General features: G+C 35.9%; 1 protein-coding gene across 3 annotated transcripts in view; it reads right to left on the bottom strand.

Annotated features, from left to right (window-relative positions):
* LOC144441955 (transcription factor Sox-3-like) overlaps nt 1-12,980 on the bottom strand; it is a 121,960-nt gene extending 108,980 nt beyond the window's left edge. For 2 of the 3 annotated variants that reach the window (XR_013481594.1, XR_013481597.1), the window contains exon 1: nt 4,246-4,552. The gene's annotated coding sequence lies outside the window, so the exon portion shown is untranslated. Of the gene's footprint in view, nt 1-4,245; nt 4,553-12,893 lie in introns of those variants that run through there. The other variant, XR_013481595.1, reaches the window with a different exon arrangement.
* Nucleotides 12,981-21,101: the final 8,121 nt, after the last annotated feature.

The raw sequence follows: 21,101 nt of genomic DNA, 5'->3' as shown, positions 1-21,101 counted from the left end.
CATCCACTATTTCTCATGAGACTTCACAATTTTCGCGATTATATTTTTTTCTCGAATACATAAAAGTGTTTTGTTTTGGAACTACATATTTTTTTTTGTTTGGCATTATGTAATACTTAAGTTTTGTCTTTATTTACCAATGAACATAAAATTTATATACAAGGTATCGGTATGGTTAGGTGAAATTGGTTGTAAATCCGCAAACGAAAACACATATTGTGTCTCACTGTATTTTGTGTCATAGTGTATTACAGTGTATCACAATGTATCAATTTTTGTTACAGACTCCAGTCAAACGAAAACATATATTGTGTCTCACTGTATTTTGTGTCACAGTGTATTACAATGTATCACAATTTATCAATTTTTGTTATAGACTCCATCAAACGAAAACATATTGTCTCACTGTATTTTGTGTAAGTGTATCACAATGTATCAATTTTTGATACAGACGCCAGTCAAACGAAAATATATATTGTGTCTCACTGTATTTTGTGTCACAGTGTATTACAATGTATCACAATTTATCAATTTTTGTTATAGACTCCATCAAACGAAAACATATTGTCTCACTGTATTTTGTGTAAGTGTATCACAATGTATCAATTTTTGTTACAGACTCCAGTCAAACGAAAATATATATTGTGTCTCACTGTATTTTGTGTCACAGTGTATTACAATGTATCACAATGTATCAATTTTTGTTATAGACTCCATCAAACGAAAACATATTGTCTCACTGTATTTTGTGTAACAGTGTATCACAATGTATCAATTTTTGTTACAGACGCCAGTCAAACGAAAATATATATTGTGTCTCACTGTATTTTGTGTCACAGTGTATTACAATGTATCACAATGTATCAATTTTGCTATAGACTCCAGTCAAAGTACGGATATCTCCATACACTGTTCTCATCATCCATAATAATCTCCTAAGCTGCCCTTCACCCCATTTTCCATTTTTCAAAGCTATTAATTTTCGTTGTACATATAGTACATTCGTTTGTCAATATATTTTTTACACGACTCTAAATGACAAACATGTGGTTATGGTATTATTTGTAGTTCTGTACGCATGCGTTCAATGCCTACAGCTTCTGAGTGACATATGAAGTACACGAATTGAGGACAACAAAAATACTTGTCATCAACCCAACCATCGTTCGCGTTTTTTGGTTCAGTTTTGTTTTGATACTGGTTTGTGTACTGGTTTGTTTGTTTGTTTGTTTGTTGTTGCTGTTTTTTGGTTGGTTTATTTTTTTATTTTGGGGTTAAGTTTTGTCTTAAAAGCTTGTTTAAGCTTACAGTTAATTCAACCGAGTAATCCTTGAGGAGAGCAGCAACGGCGACAAATCACTAAGCCGTCATTTTGAACGACGAAAAAACATGCTCCATTAAATAAAAAATCACCATCGTTTCAAATTTACGACAAAACTTGGAACATGCATCGTTTAAATTCCAAACTCCACTAAGTACTTTGGCGCTGATTCTTTGATTTACTTCCGAGTCGTGTGTCGCGTAAATCAACAGGTGTTTTAGTCCGTTGAAGCACGCCCTCTACCGACCTATATTCTCTAAAAGTCATCGTCTCACTGTACTATGTAAACAACTTTCTGGGTGGTACAATCAGGGTATGCAACGACCTCGGGCAATGAGTTACTGTCACATTCCTCCGGTGAAGTGAACTTAGGTTAGAATCGTGCCTTGAATTAACAACCAGTGTGTCTTTTTGACTGGCTGGAAGCACACACTGTGACTATATATCAAATTGGGTCATGTCCGTCTTCTATCGGTGCTTGTGGAATCGATACTGAACTTTTTCACTCCACGACAAAAGCCGACAGGTTCGAAACTTTGGTTCCCATTCACCTGATAATGTTTCATTGGAAAAAGAAGCTGAATCAATACACTAATAAAAAAGTTACGATTCCATCGCCATTTCACAAAGTGCAGTTGACAGTCTTAACCTTTGACAACGAACACCTCTACATGATAAAGACCTGCTACGGTTTAATGACACAACGACTCCTCCTGACAGTGTTAAAGTAGTGCCCCAGTCGTTGCATAGACAGTGGAAGGGACCTGTCCATGGTTTTATCAAGAATTTTCCCGCCAAAAATATCTACGTAAATTCTCTCTGAACTTCTCAGATATACTAACTTCTCGGGTGTTAAACGCCGTGGAAGTTCACATTCGCCACCAAATATGTAGAGATATCTGTTTCTCATTGTTTTTAAATTGTTATCTTAACAGAATTGCCAATTTTTGAAAAAAAATCTAATATAATTTATGTAATTATATCATATTAAAGGGGTCTAAACCCCTCGTCCCATCGAGTTCTCCTACCCCTTTCCAAATATGTTCTACAAGAAAACATAACATTTATCATTTAATTTCCATCAAAGAGAAAATAAAATCATCTTCTCAAAATATTTTTGCTCAGTGATAATAATTTCGTTACTCTCCGATCCTAATGCCGATAACAATTCCTAGGTATGCCCAAATATTATATCATGGAATCATTATTTTAATTAATAAGATCGCCGGTTACTAGTTATGATTAAATATGGTTTAATAAGTACATTTTTATTAATAATAAAAGTGATTAATAAGAGTCACTATTTCATTTATTTTTGAATTTAAACATAAGTGGATGACAAATTCTGCAACTTTTAGTTTTTCTTTGTTTATCTTATTTTCCAAAAATTTTCTAAAATTTTCTAAAATCATGTTTGGTGACTTTAAGCAACTAAGTATTACTCTCAATGATCACTGAGTATAAGGATCCATGATGATGTAATTGTTTTGAACACAAAAAAAACATACGTCATCAAGTTAGTAGCATGGATAAACATATGCTACTTCGTCTGACTGATTCAGTTAGAAGTGCAATGGTAATTAAAATGTGGCATGATGACGTAATTGTTTTGGGCTGAAAAAAGTCATAGTTATTTAGACGTTTTTTTTTAAAAAAATGAACGAGAATTATGTCAGAATCCAAAAAAAAAAAATATTTCTCACCATGGAGAATGATACAAGTAGTTTTTTCAAAAAATAGAGGCCCCAAGAAGATGTATCTATTGTATCCCTTTAATGATGTATTTTTCTAGTAATGTTTTTTTTTCTAACTCTTATGAAATCATGGTCATATCGCCATCTAGTGGCCGTTGAACAAAGTCTTGATACATCAAGGAAATAAAAGAACTCAATGTCGATCGACATAAGAGATGACGTCACTAATTCATTTGCATATCAATAGCGTGTTCATGTTTTTAACTGGTCTCTTGTCTAAAATCTGATCGATAGCGGATGCGATTTTTTGTAATATTTGTATTAGTCGTGTGCGATGACATTGATCCTTCAAAATATCCTAAATGGGTCCAAAATGGAAGCATTTTTTGACAGGAAAATGACGTTTTTTGCAGCAGATTGCCACTCCAAATTGACTATAGGTAATAATATGAAAGGGTTTCATTCAGCATGACAATACATATAGGCAGGCTATCCATCGACCATTGAAAATAGAAAAAAAGCGATGTAAAAAACGAGAAAATACGGCAGCCATGTTGGCAACAGTTTAAACGAGGTATTCTTTCTTTTCGTTATCGGTCTATGAGTCGTACATTTCTAAATTTCTCGTCGCTAAATATGTTTTTGGTATATTAGGCCATCCACAGACGTAGGGAATGTAGGTTACAGTGAGAAATGTCATATGTCGAACAAGTCGATGCAGACAGACGTTACTTTTTGAAGAAAAAAAAGCCAGTTGACATCGAAAAAAATGCGTATTTTGTGACGGAGAGTTGAGCTAGCCCCTTGTCAAAAAATTAGGTGGTGACCGGTCTACGTCGAGAATTCAGAGAGAGGCCTAGATATAGGGATACCCTTACCATCTGTCATGTATATCTATCGTAAGAGCTACACGTCCTTAGAGGGTAACGCCTTCTTTCTAAATAAACATATTTTTAAACCTTCAAAATCGAAACTGTCATCACCCCGAAAATTTCGCAACGAGGAGGTTCAGCAACTTCAGGATGTTGGGGAGACGTTTCTGGGAACACCTATAGCATAACTACGTCATCCTTTGGGAGTTCCGCAGTGGCACTCGACTGACTGATGAGCGTGACACGGAATGGCCTTCCCACCTCTACCCTAATACACCTGACAGTACGCACCCTAAATTCCCACCTCACAAGTAGACCTGCACTTAAAATCACAGCAATGAAAATAACGCCTACTTACTGCTCATTTCGTCAAGTTCCGGCTACGTCAGATAGGAGATGTCGTCAGCTCACTACGGCGTGTAATCTCCCGCTCTCTCGCACACGCAACTTAACTTGACAGCGCACGGTCCGACGTTCCGCTATATTCCGAGTCAGACGAAACACACAACAACATTAGGTCAGTGCACTACACACACAGATTAAAAGTGACTCTGGAACGCCACACTAAATCCTGCTAGTCCCTTCCGAAGCGGGAAAACAAACCCGCCGACGACAGACTGTCGTGAAATGAACGTCACAACAGCACAGAGTTACACGCATAATGGTTAATACAGGCGACGGTCGTTGCAATCTTACACCACGACAGAAAGAGAAACGACCAATAAGCAAAATGGGATCTTTATTGTAAGGACTGAGACAGCGGGATAATTTAGTAGTATTGTTCGGTCACCAGATGGTAGTCTATACAATGAGAACTACTGGCTTTTGTACGTTAGTATTATAACAAAAATACCTATTCAGAGATGAATAGTCGAACAGGCCGAGCAAATGACAAAGACCCCGCTACCAAATAGCGAAGGCATTCAATCCTGTATTTGCACACTCTTTTCTCACTTGTCTTTTTTCTTCAAGTGAATTTCCCTCACTGATAGGTGAATTGAAGTGCGCAAAACACAACCCTATGCGTTTCTATAGAAATCTTAGCTGGCATTTGAATAGGTTTTCACTGGGTTAATGGTGTTAGTCGAAGTAAGTAAATGTAGCAATTGTTAAAATAGAATAAAGATATCAACAAGAGGGCCTTTGATTAGTTAACAATACCGGGGAGCACCAACAATTCATTGCCTTTGTACGTCGTTTGAAATCTATTTGAAAACGGTATTGATGGCCGCCGCTGAGTGCTAACAACACCTAGTCTATCCGACACTCAAAACATGCCTATTTAATATGGTTTCCATGACAACAAGTCAATAGACCTTCCATGGCATGGCGCATTAAGCCATGGGATGAAAAAAGGAATGACGTATATAGGCGCTTCTTTGCAACAGTTCAATATTTCTAACATCAGAACGAGTTGCCACCTAGGTTTTATTACAGAAGCGCTCGCCTACGGGGACTGGGACAACATTCTATCGGACTCATGGCACTACATGTCGTCAACGTCAAAGACCTCGCTTTTGTCCAAACAGTTTCATTTGTTCAATTGTTACAGGATAAAGTTTGAGCGGTGAAAGCATTTCTACCCAAGCAAACAAAACGCCGTCACTATTCGACAGACCAACAAAACCCCGACCACCCCCCTACCACCACCGCGACGTCGCCGTCACTCAAAGTTTGACCGGTATAACTTTCACTTTCAAACAAGTCAATTGGTGTCATTTTCAACTGAAGAATAAACATTTTTGGATAAACGCACCAAAACATGTAATTTATCTCTCTTTCATGTGTAAATATTATCGTTTTGTGTGTGCTCGACAACCGAGTACGAGCTAAAGTGTAGGTCAAACGTCACTTCGACCTATCAAAAAGACACCCTCAATCATGACACGCATGCGTAAACTCTTTATTAGTTTTTGACGACACCTACTTGTAGCATTTGGCGTTACAATCCCGCCTTGTTAGAGTCTACCTACCTGAATAAGTTCCTATTAAAAGAACCTAATCGATTCGTTTTTAGGAGATTTGTCGGGAAAGTTTTGAGAAAAATCTTGCGAACTTCTAAGTATCCAATGGAAGCAAAGATTACGAATTATTTTGACAAGACAACTTGGGTAGGATCCTGTCAAAAGACATATACATTAAATTCGTCATTTTTTATGCTTTTTATGTTGTGTATCAGATCTGCAGGTCCCTTTTTTCCTAACGTAACAGTGAACATTTTACATTTTGTGTAAGATACTATCTGTGTATATAGTGATGGTGAAAGGAGTTGTTTTCAGTTTTTGGATATTACTAGATAAATAGAGCAGTGGGTACACTCTCTTTACCTCAGACTTCTGTTAGTGATCTGAGTCCTTTACTGAGCAGGTGTATTTCTTGTCGAAACAAGCAGAACCTCATCACAAGCACTGAGCTGGCAGATGTCGCTAAGCTTGGTTACACAAAGAAAGTCTCACCTTTTCATCGCTAGCTACACATAAAAACCTCGTGTGATACAATGTAATAACTTTCTATTCGTTTGTATATCTTTAGCGACCGATAATCACACGATGCAATACATGTAAGATGCGACAGAGGGATTAGGCACAAGCTACTAGTACTATACTTTAAGTAGACACTTTGTGATTTCATTATTGTATAGGCAAGGTTGCACGTTTTATAGTTTACTTCACCTCGTCTTGTTGAAAAACAAGCCTGAATTATAGATCCTGATATTATAAATGAATGGTAAACCGTAACTCCTTCCGGTCATGTTGTTTACGTTGGTCGGAAGACTCACGGATTTATTCAATACTAATTGAAATGATACAATTGACAAACGTAAGAAAGCTTCAAAGCCATTATCCTAATTTCAAAAGATAATGTGTATGTATGTATGTATGTAATATGTATGTATGTATGTATGTATGTATGTATGTATGTATGTATGTAGATGTATGTATGTATGTATGTATGTATGTATGTATGTATGTATGTATGTATGTATGTATGTATGTATGTATGTGTGTATGCATGTATGTATGTATGTATGTATGTATGTATGTATGTATGTATGTATGTATGTATGTATGTATGTATGTATGTATGTATGTGTACGTGTATGTGTGTATGTATGTATGTATGTATGTGTGCATGTGTGTGTGTGTGTGTATTCTTCACAAACTTAATTCTCTTCTGCAATCCACCATATATATACAATGGATTAAATTATTTACGATCAAAATCTGTCAAATGGTTTATTTTTTGTCTGTCTTTCATTTCGAGTGCATTTAGTTTGTGCATGTTGTGGTGTTTGTTTTGTACAATTTTATTGTCGGAGCCTGTAAATGGGATTCGTGCCATTGGTCATCCTTGGAAATAAATAAATAAATAAATAAATAAATAATTTGACGTCGTATTAAACCTTTCAAACCTTTCTTAGAAAATAAACAACCTTAAGGACATTACTTACTGCTTGTAATGTTGAAAAGTCAGACGAGAACCAGAAACTTTGATAAAGCATAACGTCTTTCAAAATGGTATTTTAACTGGCCTCCACGTCACAATGGTTGGTTAGATTCATAGACAATACTTTCTGACAATGCCTTCATTAAAACATATCTTATTTGAATATCATGACAGCAGCTTTAGTTTAATGGCAAAAAAACAAAAGAGACGTTATCAAATCATAAAATATTCTGTGAAAGGCTATTCTTACCTATACTTTAACATGTCAAAGGTCATTCTTACCTTAAAGATATTTTTTTCATTTCAAGGGTCATTCTCACTCATATATTATCATGTCAAAGTTAATTCTTATTTAGTTTATAACGTCAGAAGTCTTCTTACTTATACGTTATCGTGTCAAATGTCATTCTTCCCTATACCAGACTCAATAACCACATCGTGCATGTAAATGTGGTATATCAGACTCAATAACCATATATTTTGTATGTAAATGAGGCATATCAGACTCATAACAATATTGTGTATGTAAATGAGGTATATCAGACTCAATAACCATATTGTGTATATAAATGAGGCCAGACGCAATAACCACACACTGTGTATGCAAGTGAGGTATATCAGACTCAATAACCATATTGTGTATGTAAATGAGGTATATCAGACTCAATAACCACATATAATGTCTGTAAATGAGATATATCAGACTCAATAACCATATTGTGTATGTAAATGAGGCCAGACTCAATAACCACACACTGTGTATGTAAATGAGGTATATCAGACTCAATGATATGCAAACCTTAGTCTCCAGGAATAAAGTGGCTAACCAAACATTCATAGATTTTTCTAGAAGGGTAAATATCAAGGTTTGAAATACTATTATGTTGTAAAAATACTTCACTTTTGTTCCCAATAGCGAAATTTGTAAACATGCATAACCCTGAATAGGTTCATTCGTCACCATACGGTAGGTAGCAGGTAACCATGGCAATATTTTATATTTGGAAGAATGATAAATTGCTATCGAAGTTTTATTAGTTTATTGGGGGGTCAGAGAGGTGTGGGAAGGGGTGAACATACCTAGGAAAGTGGTGTGGGTATGTGGCTTGCAAGAGAAAATCCTTAGCCCTTCTCACACGAAAAATAACAAATCACTTACCCCTTTAAGAAAATGTAGTCTTTCAAAGTAGCATGTGTATCTCCTTCTCCTCCCCTCCCCCCGTTACTTTAACAACTCATATAATGCGAAAAAATGAATTTTCGTCCTTGGCGTGAACCCCTTTCTCTGGACCTCTTTTCAGAAAAAGATGGCAGGAGTAGAGCTGTGTTAAACATCGGTTTATTGTCCATAAACAAGATAAATCCATCCATTATCCCCATTGCCGAATATAGAAACCATACAACACTATAAAACTGGACAAACGGTGTGCTGACACCGCGGTTTGTCTTTTGTTGTGACAACAATAGTCACTCACACGTGTGAAAAGTTGTTTTGTTTACGGATTACCGATATTTCTGTATTATGTGCCAGATTCAAAAGATATTTTCTATGTGGTTATTTTAGATTTTTTTTTAAATAAAAAAATCGACATGATGTGGAACATGTTCTCGACTTGTAGACTGACAAAACAATACATCAATATGGTATAGACACGGCATACCACTGATGAACGCTTGTTATAATGCTAAATGGATATGCTGATTTAACTTTTGAAATAAAAACTTATTAAGTTAGAAGTTATATCACAATTTCTACGTGTTTATAAATCTAGTTTTTCCTCAATCTCAGGTGCAGTATTAAACACAACGTTTGGTAAATATACGTAACTATACAGGCCAGACGAGTTTTTAACTATATCCTACATTATTATCAACACACACACACACACACACACACACACACACACACACACACACACACACACACACACACACACACACACACACACACACACACATGCATGCATGCACGCACGCACGCACGCACGCACGCACACTCATACATACATACATACATACATACATACATACATACATACATACATACATACATACATACATACATACATACATACATACACACACACACACACACACACACATACATACATACATACATACATACATACATACATACATACATACATACATACATGGAAATACATCGTCTAGACAAACAAGTCGAACAAAGTAACTGGCTGACCAACGAATAAAGAGACGAAAAACAGACAGATAGACAGACAGACAGACAGACAGACAGACAGACTGACAGACAGACAGACAGACAGACAGACAGACAGACAGACAGACAGACAGACAGACAGACAGACAGACAGACAGACAGACAGACGGACGGACGGATACTGCAATAATAAAGAACTGACGTCATTTAAATGAACAAAGTAGAGAAGTCTCATCGTATATAGTGAACGCATTTCTGGATGAGTTTAGAAGTGACAGAGAAAGCTCAGACACTGTTAGGTTCTAAAATGCGTTTAAAGATCCATTTGTGTTATCACTTGGACAAATGTAATGAAAATTCACAGAGAATTTTCACCGAAGGCTTTTCTGAAAAATAACGATGACTTTCTTTAAATGTAAAGTAATTTTCTCAGCAGGGCTACTAAGCTGACGATTTCAATTCAAAGTTTGATTGAATACATGAAGATGTAACTCATTTACGGCGATCACGTACGACCTTTCGTAATTATGCCGCCAAATAGATGACAACATAGCGAGCGAGGTAATAACAAGCATAGGGTACAGAACTCATTCAAGCCATCACAAAAGAAGACGATATGAAAGGACGTTGCTCGTCTAACTGTGTCGTTGTTTGCATCTAGAAGTTGCCTTTGAACGCTATTGTCATCAACACACTTGTATAATGATCCTCCGCCAAGATCCTTTCAATTTCTTAAACATAAAAGCTTCCAAATCATTCCCCATTTTAGAAGTTTACCGTGAGTGGTTTTGTTGGACGCATACAATTTCCTGTGAAGATCCGTTTGACGCGTATAGATCGCATCGCCGACCTGTGTTATGTATGCAGTCACCGTAAAAGACTCCGAGGGCGAGTTTATAATTCAATAACAGGTAAAGGATCATTTTCACAAAGCATAGAAATTCGACGTGGATTCGAAACACCCCAACCTAATACAATTGAGCGAGTCAGACAAAACTGCAATGGTTCAAAAGCCCCTTGATAAAAAGTAAAACTTTAGAACGATCTGAAAAACGAAACTTTTGATTTATTTTCAAAAGGTTTATTTAAAGACAACTTTCAAATACTTTTTAAGAAAACTCTTCCACCTTGACTTTTTTTTTACTTTATTGCTTGCTCTTGTTTTGTGATATCCTAAATTAGGATGCATACTAGTATTTGTTTATAGTTACCAAGATATACAAACTTTTCATTTTCGTAGAGAAACATCATGTTCATTTCTTTCGTGTTGTTGTTGTTGTTGTTGTTGTTGTTGTTGTTGTTGTTGTTGTTGTTGTTGTTGTTTTAGCGTTAATGTTCCGCTCATGTTTCCAAAGTCTCCTGTCGATTTCAATTATACATTTTACCACTACATGTACTTATGACAAAAGAATAACAAAATTCATATGAAAACATAAACCTGTACTATCTGTAACTGAAGAACTATTTTTGTGATCAACCACAATACATTCACTGGAAATTGTTAACAGACCAATAATTAGAAATTACACGTGTTACTAAGAGGTTAATGTTATCCTTAATTAGTACATTAACAAGTTGACATAGTGATCAAGATTTTAGGGTGCGGATGCAAAAAATGCAATTCGACAGACCCTACTTTACCACGGCGTTATGTGTAAAACTTCACAAAAACGTTTACTCACAAATACTGTTCAGACTGTACGATAGTTTGACAAAACAGTTTCAAAAATCGTTCCAAGTGAAGTTAGTTGAATTCATCAACCTCACTTTCAGGTGTGATGTAACTTCCGTTTTATATACACAGAGTTGATCGGGCGACTTTAGTCCCTCACTCTCTCTCACACAGACAGCTAACGAAAGGGACCTCGATACTTGGTTCTTTGATCGGTAGAATTCCGGACATTCAACACACGGTTGATTCCCAGAAAATAGAGTAAATGTAACTTACGTGGCACGTTACATGTGAACAAGCCTGTTGAACAGTTTGATGAACTCTCCACGCAAATGCTTTACAACTTTGTTATCTCGTAACAAACAGAGACAAACAATAGAGATAACAACGATTTAGCACTCTAACAACCAGAGAACAATGGATGAATCAAAACAATAGGGTAGTAATATGTAATGAAGTTGTGGCAGATGACACTATGTAGTCCTTATTCAATAATACTACCGCATTGTCTTTGAGGTGGAGACAGCTGCTTTATCTCTATGGCATTCTTCAGTGTAAAATATCGAATTTGCATGCGTAAATGATATTATTATCAAGATATAAATAATACATAAGGTCGTGGACCGACGATGAGCCCTGTTCTCAGACACTGATAACGGGACTGTTACAGTCGATTCACCTTTGAAGGTGTTGGAGGTGTGCGGCTAACAAGCGAAAATCTCTTACCCCCTGCCAGGCACAAACAATAGCAAATTACCTACCCCTTTCAGAATAGCACATGAATAACTGTAGACCTGATGTTACTATTACGAATCGACAAGCCAAGACAATAGGAATCATCGGCCCTTTCTCAGGACAATTTTCAGACAAAACAAAAAAGCAAAAATTATCACACCCAATTTCTGACTTGGATGCACAAAATGTCAGGTATAGTTAACGAAGCTGTTCTTGCAACAACAAAAAAACTATTCTTACGCAATTTGTCAGTGTACGGGCAATTCTTTTCGATCGGTAGTGGGAAAGGAGCAAACAAGAATTGCGGCAGGGAAGTCCTGATTTTGATATAATGGGAGGGGAAAACATGGAATTGTGTACTTCAAAATGAATTGCTGGTATAGTGGATGGCGCAAACGTTTTCCTGGTGGTACATGGTGAGTGGGTAAATCATTCACAACATTGGGTGTACAGTGGGCTGGCTAGCAAGTTGAAACCCAGTGGGAGGGATTGAAGAGGGCAAATCTCCTTCACCACCAGTGGGAGAACAAATAAGAAGAGCTAAACACCCTCCCCCAATTTTTTTGATGGGGAGGGCGATTCTATTAAAATTATCATTTTGGTCTGAAATAAGATCATATCATTAATGAAAACCTCAAATCTGTCCGTTTGCTGCACCTAAAAATGAAATATTTGACCCCCCCCCCATTTGACAATACGTATATATATTTAGCTCTTCAATTATCCCTTATGTGCTTGTCATAACCTTTTCGACGCTGCGAAGGACGGTGCGAACATTTGATATTACAGTTGGTATGATAACTGGAAAGAAAGATTGCTACATAGAGCTGGAATACTTTAGTGCACTTGGTTTTGTTCAGCGAAATTGAATTAACTCTAAAATGAAACATGGTACCACTGCTATGAAAGTGAAAACTGCATTCCTAACACAATTTACATATTTCCAAGACAACGCCATCAACAAACTTACCGATAAAGGCATCCAAATAAAATATGCGTTCCTTTGGTTCTTTGTAATTAATCCATTCCTGGCCTTTCCTCTAATAACTCAAGTATTCCGAGTGTTCCAAATGCTAAGTTCCAAAAGATATAGTCTAACTTGTTCTCTAACACTAGTAGTTGCGAAATTGAGTTTTTCCACTTCGAACGGCATCCATTGGCGATGATTTAGGTTTATCCGTGAGTACATACATAGCTCCAGATAGAACCAATATTCTTGATCGAACACTGAAGGGCAAACCGCGACAGTATAAATTCAGGAATATCCGTGTATCCGAGGCACAGAGATCAAATCATTATCATTTGGCGTATAGGCGACGTATGTTCCAGTGTCTGAAATAAAATGTAAGTCTAATGAAATATTACATTATCATTTTTTTTATTAATCATACCCAAAAGTAACATCAGTATTTAAAATCGATTGCCCCATAAAGAAATATTCGACCGCACTTTATTGGGGTTATAATTTTAGTAAGTAAATACATTACGTATGAAAGTCAATTTTTTGGCCAACTGTCCACATACCACATGGAGTATATATATATATATTATATATATATATATATATATATATATATATATATATATATATATATATATATATATATATATATATATATATATATATATATATATATACATATATATATTCACAAAACAAAGTGTCCAAAATGAGTCGGAACAGTTTGGAGACTATAAAATACAACAGCGAGAGCACATACACCTGTATGGAAGTCTCAAAGCACCCCCCATCCCCACCCCCACCCCATCCCTCGAAATCGTTCTGAACATGTGCGTGTGAACTCGCATGACATCATAGCGTTAGCAATTAGGTGTGCAAACATTATTGATATTGATAATACAGTACCCGGTGTTTCAAGTTTAGACTCTCTTTAACAGCGCATTGCACGTTATTGTTCAATCTCTCTGTTTGATATGACCAGGCAGAAAGAAATGACGAACTGCATATGCTAAACTTTAAGATAACAAAATTGAATGAACACAGTTTCTTGTGACATTCTGTCTAAAATGATACGAACTAAAAGTGCCACCATGTAGACATCAAATACAGACATCAAAACATTGGCGCCTACGTGTCTATGTCTAGTTACAGTATGTTTACATGTTTTATTCCACTTTTGACAAGACATTGCGGTCCCACTTTCTTAGAGTTTAGAATGTACAGTTTCTTATTGGTTTCTACGTACCTGTATCAAACAGAGCCAGTGAACACTAACCTGCAAAGGGCTGTATAAACTGTAAATATGACTGTATGTACGACGATAAATAACGGACACTTATCAAAGAGAATGCTGTAAGCTTACTACGTGTACATACATGTACATATTTAGGAGATGACGAGTCCCTGGGTTTTAGGATGCATATGTGTAAATGACGCTATTGTAGGCAACGTTCGTGGCATTAGCATCGAAAACATAGTCTATTTGTAAACAAAACTGCACTACAAGTTCAAGAATATCTCAGTTATATATTACATGCAACGCACAATCAATTTTTTTTCAGAGTAGCATTGCACTACTTTGCATCACGACCAAATCATACTCTTTTTTTTTATTTATATATTGTAGATTGCCAGTGTATGTTGCTAATTTTAGACATGTCGCATGCTCGCAGCCAATGCAGTGACGAATTTCAAACACTAACTCGGGCATATTTGCCATCAGGACATCAAAACAAAAGTTTAAATATCCAAACCGTACTTTTCTAACAATAACACATATGAAAACGTTTCTTTGATTCACCAGTAAGTCTTAGACTAGACTGACAGCTGCTCGACCAAGTGACGTCACACCTAGAAATTTGACTTAATGACTTTGTCATTTTCTATCAGAATCGTGTAAATTACATCTGCGTTCTGTTAAAATGTACTACGCAAGCGCATACAACGAATTTCTAACTATGAATGATGCCATGGTATAAATCATTAATCACGGGTTCCCCGCACTACGAAGTACAAGAGTCCGTGGACGACACTAATATCCGGATAATAAGGAAGTCGTTTAAGGATAAAATACGAAGTTGACAACCGACGTCCCTTCAAGATAACTTGACCTTGGTGATCGCTCTATTCATTACACGAGTCACATTATAAACTGTTGAGCACTCAACATGATGTTTCTATTCATGCTAATTACCATATTCATGATTCATGTATATATTGTAACGTACGTTGTCAAAGGAGTAGCAAGAAGTTCCTACATCATGGGAACTCCATACTTAAAGGGGAACACCAGTCCAGGAAATAGAGACATTCTAATAAAGTATGGGTTCTGGAGAGCCATTTCATGATTTCATATGCATCACCTACAACTACTTGCGATTTCAGAGAGACATCAAGTTGATCTTGTGACTTTATAGGGTATCTTTGGTGTGGACCACATTGCGTCATGGGGGTTAGCAGAAATGATTATTCATGGTTGAACAATGATTATTCGTGAGAGATGTTTTACACAAAGGGGAATAGGCACTTAGGATTCAAGAATATGCATTATTCAACCATGAATAATCATCTCTGGGACTCCCATGCCAAATCGTATTTTGGCTTCTTTTTTTGGTGGGAAGAGTTGCATCTGATCTTCGCAGAACCTATTTCAGTAGGAATGGGGGTATATCCGATCTTTGTTAAATGTATTTTGGCGGGAGAGTGTGTCTCTAATTTTTGCAAACTTTTATTTAGTGCATAGGGTGGCATTCCGTCCCAACTAACTGGTTTTAAAACATTGATTGAAGTGCTTACTGAAATAAATCTAAAAGGTGATTTAAACAGGAGACGGCATTGACCAAACTTGGAACATCTCGAACAGTTTGGGCCGAGATTTAGCCTACTAGATGATAGTTCATTGCATGAACAACGTTATTCATAAGTAACCAAATTTGACAATAAATTTGTTATTCGTTCTACTCACGGGGGACTTCCACGTGACCTGATCAAATTAAAGGAAAGAAGCCATTCACCCGTGAATCCTAAACTACCAGTTACCAGTTACGTTCCTAATTCTAATAGTTCGTATGAATTACGCTGAAAGATAACCCATTTTAGTCAATTGCCCATTGAATTAATGCAAAAAATGAGAATTCTATAGGTAATAGTTGGTCTCAGGTGGTCGAGACAGCCGAGACTTCAATGCGTTTTCACAGCCCTTTTACACTATAGAATGGCAGACGACATTTTTGCTCTTTTGATTGTCATTTGGCGCTTAAAATAATATTGCAACAAAGGAGTTAACTTGATTGGATACATAATCACTGTTAGCCGCTCGTGGTGTTGCTTGAGTACACAATATGAATACGTAAGTTCTTGTAACACCCTCGTTCACGACAGGCAAATATAATTGTTGGCACTTCTCAGGGGACTTAGTAAACTTTCAAATTGTGAAAATATCGTTATCACCTGGTGGCTGATTTTACGAAGTTGAAAGAACACGCCAAATATTCATACAATATCTATACAATGGGTGACAGAAATTAATTAACTCCCCGTCTGTTAAAAGTTAGGCCTAATAAAAAAAATTGTGTGGGTCCGGTTACACTCTATTTTCGAATAGGTGGGGTAGGTAGATTTTTTATTTTATTTTTTGTTATGGAGGTTTTTTGTGTGTGAGTGTCTAGTTCACGGTTTTCCATTGTTTTCCAAATGGTATCTGTGTTTTGTATCAGATGTACAGCCATTACAGATTGGGAGAACAGTTTTTTAGAGTGTCTTTTCAAGTTGATGTCAGTTTCCGCATCCACTATTTATCGTGAGACATTACAATTTTTGCGATTTTATCATTTTTTTCTCAAATACGTAAAAAAAAAGTTTAGGGTCGGCAGTGAAAAGCTAGGTGGGTTCGGGTAACCGGAACCAATTATTTTTTTAGGCCTTATCTTGTGATTTCATAGTCTTGGGGAAATATGAAAGAAAACTGAACTTCCTGGTTTGTGATGTGATGAAAACAACATCCTTCATAAATTGTATAGTTAGTCTATTCAATGTATTCCCAACACCCACTCTTATGTCTCAATGGAAAAATCCCACATTCACAATCTAAAAAAAAAAATCATAAGTGTCGACACTTTCCGGTCGTAATTCATATTGTTGTTGGACTTTGCACTGGTCAGAAAACTTATCAATACGAATTACCTTTCTCAGTGATAATTAGAAAGCAAAATACATGTAATGCTAGGTAAGAAAGATTCAAATACCAAGAAAGCTTTAAGACATTACACGGGTGTTTCAAAAACAAGTGTCATTAGAACTGACTAGACAATCTCAACAACGAAGATCTATAAACAGTTTTATAAAAACAACAAAAATATACATATCTGTTTTTGTGTGTAACCATTTATATATGTACATTGTATGTATGTATGTATGTATGTATGTATGTATGTATGCATGTATGTACGTACGAGTGAGTGAGTGAGTGAGTGAGTGAGTGAGTGAGTGAGTGAGTGAGTGAGTGAGATCTGTTAGTCTCCCATTTACAACTATTTAGAGTTTTCAAAAAAAAAACTACTGTTGGAAAGAAAATTCAATTCGACGTACATACAACAACAACAATTAAAATCTAGCCTAATTCCCGTAAACCAAAATTTAGCAAATTTTCCATTAATATTCATAGAACGTTTTAAACTTTACCAAAACCTAATGAGTACTTGCCATTACTATAAGATGTGTATCAGATCTCATTGAACGAATATATCAGTTTTCTAGATATCGTGTAGACAGACAGACAGACAGACAGACAGACAGACAGACACACACACACACACACACACACACACATACACACACACACGACTATAACATAGATGAAATAACCAGATAACAAAGTTTGACAGCATTTGTTGACCTATGTTTGATACCTCGAAACCCTGCAATAAGCCTGAAAATTGTCCTAATAAATATCATTAAAATGGACCAATGTTATTAAGTCAGTAATATATGACATCACATGACATTAGAAAGATAACAACTTATACTTACATTGATTATACCGTTACACCAAGAGCAGACGAATCGTCCGAGTCGAAGAGGTGACACTTTCATCTCCAAGACGAAGAGAGAGAGAAAGACGGTGATTAGAAAGGTGGTGAATCGTATCATTCTTGAGTACAATGAATCATGGGTAATTGTGAGAAAGAGCTCGGGCGCGAATAATTGAGTGTTGGAAAAACATTTATTAAAGCAGTAATGACCTTAGAGTATGAAAGGGATGCCTTACGGCTAAATGAGCTTCAGAATAGGAATGGGTTTATCGGAAATACATTAATCAGCTGCAGTGAATACGTATCCATCGATAATTAGTCCCATTTACGTCGAATTGAACCAAGAATTCATTTTTTGACAACACTTAAATGTCTATAGTCTATGTATTAATATGCATGTATGTATGTATGTATGTATGTATGTGTGTGTGTATGTATGTATGTATGTATGTATGTATGTATGTATGTATGTATGTAAAACAAATGTATTATGATTTTGACCTCCCGAAAGGGGAGGTTAAGCTATATTTCAGTCTGTCTGTCTGTCTGTCTGTCTGTGAGTGTGTGCATGTTTGTGTGTGTTCGTCTGTCTGTAGACACGATATCTAAAAAACATTACTACAGCATCGATTATAATGAAACGTGCTACATACCTTCCATATAGTTATGTCAAGACATGATTTGGTTTTGGTAAACATCCAATGAACGTTAATTAGTCATTTGCATAATTAATGATTTTTCGATAATTAGGCAATTTGTTCAGTATGCAAGCTTTACAAAATTTCATGTAGTTTCATATAATTAATTTTCCAATTAAAGGGTACATCACGTATAATAGTTATAGCTCAGAATGTTGCATTCCAACAATGTATGCAGGACCAAAAATCTATGGTTTTGCTCTTACGAGAGGAATTCAGTTCAAATCTGGTAGTACAAGACATAGTTCTTAGCTAGAGTGTGCAATACTTAACAAACAAATGTCCACGGTATTACTAGTATCAGTAAGCATAATGTTACAAAACACACTTGGAGGAAAACAATGCGATGATGATGATGATGATGATGATGATGATGATGATGATGATGATGATGATGATGATGATGATCTCTTTACGGCGGCAACGACGACGATGACGAAGAAACAGAATAAGGATAACAGAGCTCTTAAAAACCCTTCTTTCTAAGAAACTGCAACACATTCAAACATTTACATTCAACATGCTTTGAAAATTGTTGTAAATTAATAAACAGTCATGAGGAGTTTAGTACGACATTGAATACAGTAATACGACGGCAAACACTCAAGGCGAGTGGTTTTTACCCATTTTGAAAAGAACATTGACACTAACTACACAGAAATATACACAAAATGACTATTACAATCAATCATTGATAATACGAACATGTATATTTCATTCTACAGCCACAAAGGATTCTCCTTCTCTCTTATGACACACTGATGTTTTATTCATTGCATATTTGGAAGACAGGTCGACAAGCAGTGAACGGTTGGGGTTGAAGCATAGTTAGATGTTTTCATCAGATGCAATATTTGCTCAGTACAATTTTGTGCAGCAAGAATTTATGCAAACATAAATATTAGAACTATCATTTTAAATTGAAAAGGACAGTTTTCGTATTAGCATCACACAGACCTAAATTGTGTGGTATGTAATATTCAGTTTTTAGGGGTTTTTGAAATTTTATTTCCATTGTGGGTTCATGTACAGAATTTCAAACTTAAACGGTTGTGAGAGGTTTTATTAAAATGAAAAAAATGGGGGAAAAAAGGAAAAAAATAGAACCTACACATTTTAGATTCGGCTTTTTTTCAAATGATGTACACAGAAAATCATGTCATCTGAAACAGTTGTGTATCATCCACTCAACAATACAATCCTAATTTGTTCGATTTCTGTGAAATATCATTTTCTGAGGAGATAGTAGCCAAATCATATACAAAGTAACAATAGGCTTAGGTATCACAAAGACAATGTGGCGATCGCCATGAAAGCTCTTACTCATCCAATGTTCAGCCCACAAAAATTTGTCTCATTTGTAGGCGCCAGAGTTCATTTGGTGAAACAGTCTTTCGTAGAAATCATGTAAATTTCTGTTCAGAAATATAGTTTTGTTTCAGCGTTATTAGTTACTAGCTAGGTCTCCATAGCGTGGGACCCCGAGGCGCGCGTGCGTTTACCAAGAAAGTGGCGAGTTCAATTTCACGAACATCAATGCATGGCATCAATTTATTTTTACAATGTGAGGGCAATTTTTCATCGAGACAAATTTATCCTTGAATATTTGCCATCATTAACAAACTCAAAATACACAATATAAAGTTATAATTACAATGTGTCGACACTATTTTGGATTACAACTATACGACAGAAGTAACAAAAGATTAAACTCGGTAAATGATGTTGACAAATAAATTAGTTTTAATACCTTTGGCGTGACTTTAAATGACTTTAAATCGTGTTAAAACGAGTAATGCTGTTAACATAATTTGGAACAATGTATTAATCAATTTAATGCTGTAGGGACATTGTCTCATGTCGTGTTTTTATTTGACCATACCCTCTGACACAGCAAATACAAAAGAACGAGAATCAAGGTCATAATTCTGACGACATTCGGACCCAGTGAATAACGCGGGAATTCGTTTTAATAACTTTGTTTAATTAATGATTAACATAATTTGGCGTCACCTTAATGCTGTAGGGACATTATTATTTCATATATATTCACATATTTTACCGTACCCTCTGAGAGGACAAATAACGCCCTGGATCATGATTTTGGCGGGCAATATTTTAACAAGTGCACAGTTATGAATCTGAATTCTGACGTCACACTGTAAAAGACAAAGTTTATCATTCAAATCTAAATATATAACGTTGAAAATGCACGAGACAGACATTGTGGGAAAATTGAATTATATATATTTTTAAAAGAAATTGGATGGGTAATTGAGTTTTAAAGATTTTTTGTATTTTCGTGTAAACGTCGAGAAATTCAACATTTAAGAAACTCGGTGATAATATGAACTCAAGTAATCAGGTTGTAGAGAAATTTCAATATTTGAGCAAACCTTGAGAAAATATCAATTTTTAGTTAAACTTTACAAATTTTTGAAGATGAACGTGACGGATTAGGTAATAAGGAAACTCACATTTTCGTGCAA

This window comes from Glandiceps talaboti, chromosome 11, assembly GCF_964340395.1.
Source record: "Glandiceps talaboti chromosome 11, keGlaTala1.1, whole genome shotgun sequence".
NCBI classification, from domain to species: Eukaryota; Metazoa; Hemichordata; class Enteropneusta; family Spengelidae; genus Glandiceps; species Glandiceps talaboti.
The sequence above is the reverse complement of the archived record's forward strand: the minus strand, read 5'-3'. Positions and strand labels throughout refer to the sequence as shown.